Source organism: Papaver somniferum, chromosome 5, assembly GCF_003573695.1.
Source record: "Papaver somniferum cultivar HN1 chromosome 5, ASM357369v1, whole genome shotgun sequence".
NCBI lineage: Eukaryota > Viridiplantae > Streptophyta > Magnoliopsida > Ranunculales > Papaveraceae > Papaver > Papaver somniferum.
The window spans coordinates 94,928,264-94,939,365 of record NC_039362.1 but is presented as its reverse complement, the minus strand read 5'-3'; positions in this window follow the sequence as shown (position 1 = coordinate 94,939,365).

Below are 11,102 nucleotides of genomic sequence, written 5' to 3'. Positions count from 1 at the left end.
TTCTCTAAACAAGAAGGCTTAGCCTTTAAATAGGTTCACAGGAACCGACTAAAAATAAATAAAAAGGAATTCTAGCTAAACTAGGAAAGTAAAGAACTTGCAAAGCAAGTAAGCTAAAACAGACGCAAGGGATCAACAATCATTGTTGATACAGACGCAAGGGATCAACAATCATTGTTGATTGATTAGTGTTTTCAAAGTTGTTGTTGATAGTGGTAAAAGGGGTTCTTTTCGAACTTGTGAAGGTAACTCTTTTTTTTTTTTAAATTTAAACAAATAAATAAATGAAGGAAATTAATAGTAATGTCAAGATTTTAGAAAGATTAAGGCTCAAGATTCACTATTACTTCAAGTTGATTGGTTATAAATAATATTTCAGAAATTATTATTAAGCTCTTTTTCTTATTAAATCACTTTTTAATTTAAAAGGTGTCCAAATATTAAGTTGTAATCCTTAAGCATGATTTATCAAAGAATTATTCTAAGCATAAAACATCAAACTGATTCACAATAAATTAAGAAAACCATTTTACCCATATCTGTCTGAAGGCCACTGCTAAAATGAACCTATCCTAATGGACTGAGATACCGGTCTGACTAATATCAACACTGCTGGCCTATACAAGGGAACCAGCGGTCAATAACCTAAATCTAGATCAACAAACTGGCAATACAAGGGAACCAGCAGTTGACTACACAGAACAATAACCATTTTTTTTTTTAACTTAACGGCATGAATAGATCTTTTTGATCCAAGTGCATGCTTCTTGTCAGCAGATTACACGATAGTTCCCACGGGTCCTGCATTCCACGCTTGCTTAGGCGACGGAAACAGGGAGAACACACGCATATTTCTATCCAAGTGTTAATACTTATTCTGATTGGTCTAACTGGCCCGGTCTTAACTTTTTTTTTTTTGTTTATAATAACTCAATCACTCTAATTCACCCTAGCAGTGGTAACAACTTGAATCGTGTGCCCCACCTAATCACTTAGAGAAACATAGTTTAAAATGAAAAAAATAAAAATAGAAGTGAAAAGGACTCAACGAAATATGGTGAAACTATCATGTTATTTCTAACACCTGAGCTCTGTGTTTTTATGAATAGACTCTTTAGATGTTTCCATCTATTCAGATTGGTTCCTCAACTCCTACAACCAAAATGCTTCCATCCACTTAGATTGGTTAGTGCCATCCTAAATACGCATAAATTTCTAGGCTCTGGAGTTTATTTATTGCAACTAAAAAGTTTCTCCCATACCCCCAAACTTAAATCTAACATTGTCCTCAATGTTCTAAAGATGAAACTAAAAGCATGAACAAGGAGAAACTGTTACCATTTGAAGTGGAAGAGTTAAGGAAAGATATTACCGTGTTGCATAAGCATGGGATACCTCCCAAGAAGTGCTAAGTTTAAAGTCTTCAGCCAGACTTAGGAATGGATTAGTCAAATCGAACCATAAAATAACAGTCGAAATAACTGTGGGTCTTCAAAACTAAATAGAGCTGACCAAAGGAAACTGCAATGAACCAAGAAAGTGAACAAGACTAGCATGCCCTTACTTAGTTTCCTGATTAAGAAATTTATATCTAATTGTGGTTCAGGTTCAGGTTCTATGAAAGGGTCTAAATAGAAAATTTTCATTGGCTGCGCTTCTTCATAGGTGGGATCCGAATCATTAGGTCCTAGAGTCTGGAAAAACTCAAATATGATCTTAGAAGCGCACAATAATAACCTAAATAACTGAGGATCCTCTAAGTCAATAAGATTTGACTTACATAATTGACCAAAATGAGAGTAGTGGTCATTCTTAAGCAAATGTGTCGATTCTAATTTCCTAAAGCATTTAGGTTTAGTCTCACAACTTAATATTCGACACATTTGGAATATAAACGTTCCCACAGTTGGAAGAAAACTATTTGGTGGGAAAACAAAGTTAATCTGGGGATCATAGCCTGGGCAAACCACATCAACCAGAGGATGGGTTTCTAACGACTGAACTCCTTCATGGACATCATTAGGCTCGGGAAAACGAGTATGAAGGTAATCTTGTAAAATGATCGAGGCACAAATATCAAGTCCTAAGTGTGGGGACTTTCTGAGATTTAAAGGTAAGGCACTAGGGAAGTGATAATCACCCCCAAACTTAGAGTTTTCAGTGTCTCTAGATAGACCTCTAATTATTTCTTGAATTTCCGTATCTTCAGAGTCCTTAAAATATTCAAGAGATTCTTCTAAGTTATTATCAGGTAGTGCATCTTTACTCATCTCTACGGGTCTATCTTCTTCTTCCAAGACTATTGTTTCTAAGTCTCTAGACTCTAAAACATTATTTTCGAAATGAACCCGTTCCTCTAAACCACTATCGGCTTCGTAATCAAAAGGAAAAACTACATCGTCTAAAACGGTGGTATCCCTAATCAAATCCTCGTCCTTTTGAATAGGTGAATAATCATAAAAATTATTTGGATTTGAACTAGAAATAATATAATCATTATAAATCTCAATTGTATTAATAGATTCTTGATCACTATGCCTACATATTTCAGATTCTTCATTACTACTATCCTCATCATCATAATAGTACAAAGATGATTGAACCTTATCTAAATAAGTAGTGTCTTTTATTCTAACCTCGTCCTCTAGATTGGGCAAATATTCACTATTGATATCAAGGGTAGAATTAGAAACACTATTTTGGAAATTTAGATTATTTCGAGCAGCATTAGCTAACTGTTCATTTTCTGCCTCTAAACGTGCTTGAATTTCACTGAGCGTAACACTTATACGTTCACAAGTCTCATTGAATATCTTAGACCATTGTGTACTCTCTTCTCTTGAACTAACTGCACGTTCATACTCCCTTCGAATTTGTTGGTAGGTTTCTTCTAGAGATTGAACAGGTTTAGAAATGTCATAATCAGGACTAGTTTTTAAGTAATTTTCCAAAAACGCATGACTAGTACTATAATATTCCTGATTTTCTTGCTCGTAAGACCAATTCGTGTGTGGATAGTAATTGGGCTCACTATGGTATGAACCATAACCTTGAAAAGGTTGGCGTTCCCAACTACTATTCCCACCATGGTCATAAAACTGATGATGTTCATATTCAAATTCAGGTCGATACTCATTGTATTGGCTTCTATCATACCAGTTCGACATTCTTAATTGCAAGGGAATTCTACACAACCACAAACAAGGCTGACTCGACTAAATCGAACCTATAAAATCTAGCAAACAACAAGCATGATGGCTCCACTTAGATTGTTTCTAGACTTGCTTCTATCTCTCGAAGGGGAATTCGTTACAATTTAAGCAAACCCCTCTGGAATCAATCCGAGTCAAAGTAAGTTGAATTGAGGCGAGGGAAGCTCAGTGGAGCTTTGATACCCAAGGCCTCACCGCTATCACAAGGCGGCGCAGTCACGCATTCAACTCACAGAAACCATCATGAACTTCGAGGTGTGCTTAAGAAAGTAACCAATATCCTTCGAAATTTTTTCCTGATAAGCGCGATACCCTATCGGTCTCGTTCTAGTCAAGTTTTAAGCTTGGGTTCGCGTTAGGTTTCGTTTTCCTAAGGCGTGCAAGAAGGGAGCGGTGATGAAATCCGAACCCTTATCTTGTATTAGCCAGGCCTTGCCCTTTACTAGGAATTTAAAAACAGTCCAAATTCGTCCTCAATCAATGAATCACCTTAAGGAATACAGTAACTCGCTTACAGGAGATTCACGAGTGTTTCGATGGACTTACCTCCCGTACCAGACGGGGGATGAACCGTTGAAGTCGACTCGGGCCACGACTCCTATGTCATGTACGAACCCGAGGGGCCGGGACGATATATTAATCGTCGTCCTTCCCTGCACACAGTTTATATAATTTTTTTTTTTAATAATACCCTTTCGTAGGGTTAAAAAAAGAATAAAGTCCAATTGTCCAGAATAAAGTCCAAATAAAAAGTCCAAAAATTAAAAAAAATATGAAAAATAAAGCCTATTTACAAATTCTAAAAAAATAAATAAATAAAAGCTATATACAAAAAAAAAATAATAAAAAAAAATTAAATCCAAAAAAAAAAATATGTCTTTTTTTTCTTCTCTTTTAGCTTTTAGCTTTAAGCTTTTTGTTCCAAGTCCTTAGTATTCCACTTCGAACCTGTAAATCAAAGACACAAAAAAACGTAAAAAGGAACAAATAATAGTAAAAAAAAAAAAAACCTAAAAATTCTACCTAAGCACAAATCCGCGTCGGCGGCGCCAAAATGATTAGTGTTTTCAAAGTTATTGTAGATAGTGGTAAAAGGGGTTCTTTTCGAACTTGTGAAGGTAACTTTTTTTTTTTAAGATTTAAACAAATAAATAAATGAAGGAAATTAATAGTAATGTCAAGATTTTAGAAAGATTAAGGCTCATGATTCACTAGTACTTCAAGTTGATTGGTTATAAATAATATTTCAGAAATTATTATTAAGCTCTTTTTCTTATTAAATCACTTTTTAATTTAAAAGGTGTCCAAATATTAAGTTGTAATCCTTAAGCATGATTTATCAAAGAATTATTCTAAGCATAAAACATCAAACTGATTCACAACTAATTAAGAATACCATTCTATCCTTTTTTTTTATATTTATCCAAGTGAATTAAATAAAGTAAATAATTAAAGAAATTATAAATAAAAATATTACCAATCAAACATGAATGAATAGATCCTCCATTGCCTCAATCACCAAGAATTTAGCCTCTCATCATGTTGGAGAAATACTCAAAAGATTTTATTAATGCTCAAAAGTTGAGTACAAATGATGAAATAAAAAGAAATCGTTTTAAGACTGTCCTTTGCGACACACAGGAAGCGTAGGGAATAACGGCACTTCAGAAGTGTTGTAAGCTCGTCGCGGGAAAGGAACTGAGAATTGTCGCAAACATGCGACACTAATCAACGACTTTCCTGGACTGTACAATGTACTTCGTGTTCTTCCTTTGACAGCAGCAGAACTTTTTCTCTGTCGACTCTTCTGGTGATTCTCTCGGCTCTAAATCTCTCCCAATCCCGTGCTAACCTTTCCCAAACTGTTTTGCCTTGTATTTATAGTGTTTCAGGACCAAAAATCTCCTCATTTATTGTGTATATTCTCCATTTAATCCGAATATTCCTTGCTGCCCATAATAACGATAATTTCCATTTTTAATCCCATGCACGCGTTAGATTTGATCCTGCACGCTCTAGTTAGCCTTCTCCACGTCTCAGCACTCTTCCAACGCTAGTAGAACTCCTCCATGCACACAAGAACTTCAATTTTGCTCGTGTTACAGTACACATGCTCTGTTTTGGGTGTGTGAATCATCACGCGTTTTCCAGCCAATTCCGATCGAACCCACTGACCAAAATGTGTTCCTTAACCTATATCACATCTATCTATCAAATTTCAGCCATTGGGTCGACCCGTAACCCCTTCATTTTTGTGATCAAACTTCTGCCAGTTAGAAATTTCATTTCCCGCCAAAAAACAGTTTTCAAACGAAGAAGAAAGGGTGTCCCCCTATCCTGAACTGGGGTGCGAATAGCATGTGTCCACTGAGGTGCCCCTTAACCGATAGTGAGAGTCCGAATAACAATTGTCCTTCAAGGGTGCCCCGGGCAACTTTTCGAGCTGATTTTTCCAAAAATGTTTATTTTCAAAAAATACCTAAAAACACACAAAACACTATAATAAGGACAAAAACAAGTACTAACAATACTTAACATTGAGGACAAATTAGACACGAAAATGCGTCTATCATTGATACAGACGCAAATGTCCTACATCAGTCCCCCCTTCTTGAAAGAAACTCGTCCTCGAGTTAGCTATTAAAAAGATCTTCATTATCTCCATACATTGCTTTAGGCCTCGAGTTGTCATCACATAATATGAGTTCTTTTCCTCCATGGAAGTTGTACATTCCACGTTTAAAGACTTACCACGATCAGACGCAAAATTCATAGCTCTAGAGGTAAAAATTGTGCTTAAATTTTCCTCTATCGAACACAAAATTCACGTTACCAAAGATGATAATGTAAACCATGCATGCAGCGACCTCCATGAGCACACCAACAGTATCCACCAAGAAATGGATTAGAATCCACCAACCAAGTATTCTAATGTCGGCATAACGTTTAGCATCAATAGTAATATCCAGAAGTGTTCCGACCAATGATGCATCAACAGGTAGTGGAAAGATTGACACATTAATAATGTAATCGAATGATCCCCAGTTAATAAACTCATCTTGCAGCTTAATTCCCATGTCAGAGTACTGTTCGTTTATAGTTGAGGTTAATTTGTCTCTCTCGAAATAATTGCACTCGTTATTATCTTGAAACACAAAATCAAAACTAGGTGTCTAACTGTTAGCGAACTTCGAAAACAGAAAATCATCAAGATGAGACTTCTTATTACGGTCTTCAATTGTTATATAAACCTTTCTTTGTGCATCTTCATTACTGTTTCCCATAAAAATTTCTGTTATGTAACAAGTCTGCAAGCCCAAGGTTGGAACAGAAACTCTACAAAAATAACGAAGTCTCCCAGGAAAGATGTTTACGTTGTCATGCCAAGACTCAAAAACAACATGATTTTCCATTGAAGTCCAGTTCGGATCAACTTGAACTATAGTGCCTGGTTTGTCAACAGCAATCAACAAAACTTCATAGCCACGTATAAAATTAATCCCATGTGTGTTTATTGGATCAACTTCTAACTCTTTTCCCAACGATACTCTTTCAGCGTTTGAGAATATACGTCAGCGAATTCTTCTGGCATAGTTCTCAGTAGTTATATCTTCTTGAGATTGACATACAAACTCATCGGCAAAAATATCACTCTATGAAAAGTCATGCAATTCATGAAGGACCATGCTGACTTGACTTCCTTCCTTTAGTGAAGTTTCTTTATTCTCCTCGCCAACTGATGTGGCCAAAACAGTTATAAAACCATTAGAAAACGGTAACTTCACTTGAGTTGATAACGAAACATCTTTAACGTTACGTGATTGCTCATCTTCGTTGACCAGATTTTCTTCTTCATTAGAAACAATGCTCTCTCTTTCTTGAGTTGATAACGAAACATGTTTAACTTGAATTTGTTCTTCATGAACTCCAAGCTTTGTCTCAAGAGAAGTAATGGAAGTTTTAATCTTAGTGACGAAGTTCTTCAACAGTTCTTTTAGTTCTTCAAGAGCTTTTGTAGAAGTTTCTCTTCCATTGTAAGTTAATGAGAAAATAGGGTGTTGAGTAGTTGCGGAAGCTGTGTTAGGATCTGTGTTTAGATAAGAGTCTAAAAACGTTGTATCTGATACCAACTAGTGTAGCACAAATAAGAAGAAAGCAAACTAGTTGCTAGGGTTGTGAAGATAATTTAAGTTTCGTCAGAAACTTAACTAAAATATGATTCAAGGATCAAGATTCTAAAAGCTGTAAAATTGATAATTGAATTGATAATAAGATTGATAAAAGATTGTTCTCTAAATAAGAAGGCTTAGCCTTTAAATAGGTTCACAGGAACCGACTAAAAGAAAATAAAAAAGAATTCTAGCTAAATTAGGAAAGTAAAGAACTTGCAAAGCAAGTAAACTAAAACAGATGCGAGGGATCAACAATCATCGTTGATACATACACAGATGTCCTACATCAGTAGAGGCATATGCACACCTGACTTTAACTACAATATGGCAGAGGAACAAATTACTAATATCCATATATGTTTGAAATTGAATATATAATTCTCTATTCACCCCAATACACAATAGATTTTAGAAAGTATAACAAGCTTTAGATTTTATGTCAAATACATGACTAACAAAAATTGGCTTGTGTTGGTTGCGTCGTATATGACTTGCGTATATTTGATAAAAACACTACTTGGTCGAGGCTTATGCACACCTAATTTCCAGCAACCATAACAGTCCAATGATCAGGTTTCATCTATCGATGAGAAGTTCAACGCCATTATGCAGAACATACAGGATATAACTTCTATGTTTCAGCAAAACCATCAGTAAAACCAACAATATCAGCAAAGTACCGACGCTAGAATTAAGGATTTAAGGACTCAGATAAGGCAGTTGGCGATTGATATGAATGCAATGAAGGCTCAAGGATCATCGAAACTGCCATCACAGACTCTTGTTAATCCAATTGAGAAGTAGGAAGCAGTTAGATCCAAATCAGCAGAGACAAATTGCTGGTAACTTCGATCAGGAAGAAGAGGTGCACACCGAGCTTAAAGAAAAGCCAATTCCATCTAGCCGACCTAGAGGTTTCGGTTCCTACACATATTACACCATTTCTTCCTAGTCGTTTTTCCAAAAATAAAATGCAAGATCAAGATAAAGAGATAATGAACATCTTCAACAAGTTAGAAATCAACATCCCGTTTATTGAGGCCATCATAACGGTACCCAGGTGGGCCAAATTTTTGAAGAATATTTGCACTAAAAAAATTTGATGGGTAATGAGGTTGTGAGTGTGGGGGAGAATAATTTGGCATATCTTCAAAAAAAAAATCCCACCTAAAGTAAAAGATCCCGGTAGCTTCATTATACCATGTGTTAGAGCATTGCTCGGTCGAACTCGCAAGCGTTGCTATCTCAAGATTGCTTGTCAAGTTTACTTGACCAAAACTATATCTTGATTTCCAATCTACTTATAGCTATATCTCGGATTAGGATATAAGTATGTAGTTGAGAATTAGACTTCACGACGTTCACCATTTGAAGAAGAAGATCTACTAAAGACTGTGGAGGAACTTCGATGACAAAAGGTATGTGGATACTAAAACTTATCCACCACTCAGAAGTCTATTCAATTCTATCTACTGATGAGACTAAGTCGTATAGCTATATAGACTTTATGTTATACACATTTGAAATTTCGAATAAAGTTTATCTCGTTTATATAATTCTCGAAATATGAGTTTAAATCTTAGAATGCTTCATCATCTACTTGACAACTTTAGTGGTAAAAAATTCATTTGTAGGAAACTAAATATTAAGTCAAAATGATCATGTGAAAATTACCTTGAACATCTTATATGACCCGTGTGAGACAATCATTTGATGTTAACTCGGGATGTTTCGTATTGATCAAATAATCATTTGAAAATTACTTGAAGCTAGTGGTATGTGTAAGATTATCATTGTTGTCTTCGAAGAATGTTTCAAATCGATTAACGAGAGTTTTAGAACTACTACCGATGTCTGGATACAACACAATATGCGTACCCAGTATGCGAACTGTGAAGTGCTAGTTCGGGTCCGAAACTCTTGTTTGTGAACTGTGTTTGTGAACGACTTTATCTGTATTAGGTCTGTAACTGTGGTTTGCGAACGGAAAAACTAGGCAAGGTGCTGAATGGTAGTTCGCGAACTCAGTGGTTAGGTTCTAAAATCGGTAAGTATGACAACTTGTTCACATACTCTGTATGCAAACTATTGTTTGTACTCATAAACTCAGGTCCGTTTGCGAACTATGTTTGCGAACTGAAGTCCCTGGATTTTAATGCTTGAAGGTATGCGAACTTGGTTTGCAAACCGTGGCATTATGTTCATGAATTGGTTCTTGTATACGTACTTTGTACATTTACAAACCAAGCCGATTTTGTTTCAAATGCTTCATATATATTTCTATGAGATAGTGAACATTTGAACAACTCTCTTAAAACACATTTAGATACATTTGATTATCTATCATGATTGGTTGATTATCAGATTGAGTCTAGAAGTGTTAGATGAATATAGCTAAGCTAAAAGTGTTCATATGGATAATTTCGGTTAATTGTTACTGAGCCAACTCGTTATACACATTTAGGGACGGTTCATCCATATCTGAGTATAGTATATTTCATTTGTGTGTATCAAGCTAAACCATCTATCGATGGAGATTGATTGCTTATTTTCTAAGCAAACTTAGCTTGAATCTTAAGTCAGGTTTTCATCTAACGATGAATACTAATTGCTTTGTTAATAAGCTATCTTAGCTTTGATTGCAAGCAACCCTGATTTGAAGATTATATAAGGAGAAGCTCTAGCATCCAGGAAACCTAATCCCGACACTTTCATATGTCCTAGTTGCAAACTAGAGCCGATTCTCTCTTAACCTAGGTTTCCAGTTCTTTTGAAAACCATTATTAGCTTTAATGACTTAAAGACTTCGCTTGCGATTCGTGAAGCCAGGTCCAGCTATTTTATTTGTAGTTGCGTATCCTGATCTTACTTTTTCTATTGTATTGAATTTAATCTTCTCTAAGATTTTCTCGAGATTTATTTCCAATAGGTAAGATATAAAAAGTAATCACAGTAGTTTCTTCTTCTCGTACTCTTGTGATTCCGTAATAACTTTTTTTGTTAATCAGTTAGGCCATATGATATTGTGCGCGTATAATAATTCCAAAAATCTTGTTATACCTAATGAAAACATTGTACTGGACTCTCAATTACAAAGGGATGTACCAAATAAAAGAAGACTCACTGGAGGCAATGTGGAAGGCAATGGCACTTAAAAGTTAAAATATTACTAACTCCGTCTCTAAAAGATAGGCAGGTTTGTGTGAAAATTTACACACAAACCTGCCTACCTTTTAGAGACGGGGGAATAGTTCGAATTGCATGTTAGGATAGTGAAGCGCATGCATCTCTAGGTGTATATTACATGTAAGGAAGTTTCCAATGCAGTGACCTATTCTGGATATTCATTACAACTTCCATGAGAAGGATAAAGTAATCTGGGACCTGAGTCACCTGACTGACAAAAAGAAACTTCACCGTAAAATCTCTTTATCTTAGACAAATCTTAGCAAGATAAACAACATCTACAAAGATGTGGCACCAAAACGCTGATTGGGGAAAAATCAGGATGATGAACTCTATACCTTCAATATGTTTTTATGAAATGTGCGCACAGAATCCTCTCTACTAATGCCAAACTGCATGCATTCTGAACTATATTAATTCTGTGTGTAAATCCTGCAGCTGTAGTGAAGAAACTACCTCTACATCTCCTTTTGTATTGTCCCTTTGCGATGTCATTTTGGCATATGCTTCTTGGGACTAACAATGAGTTTTT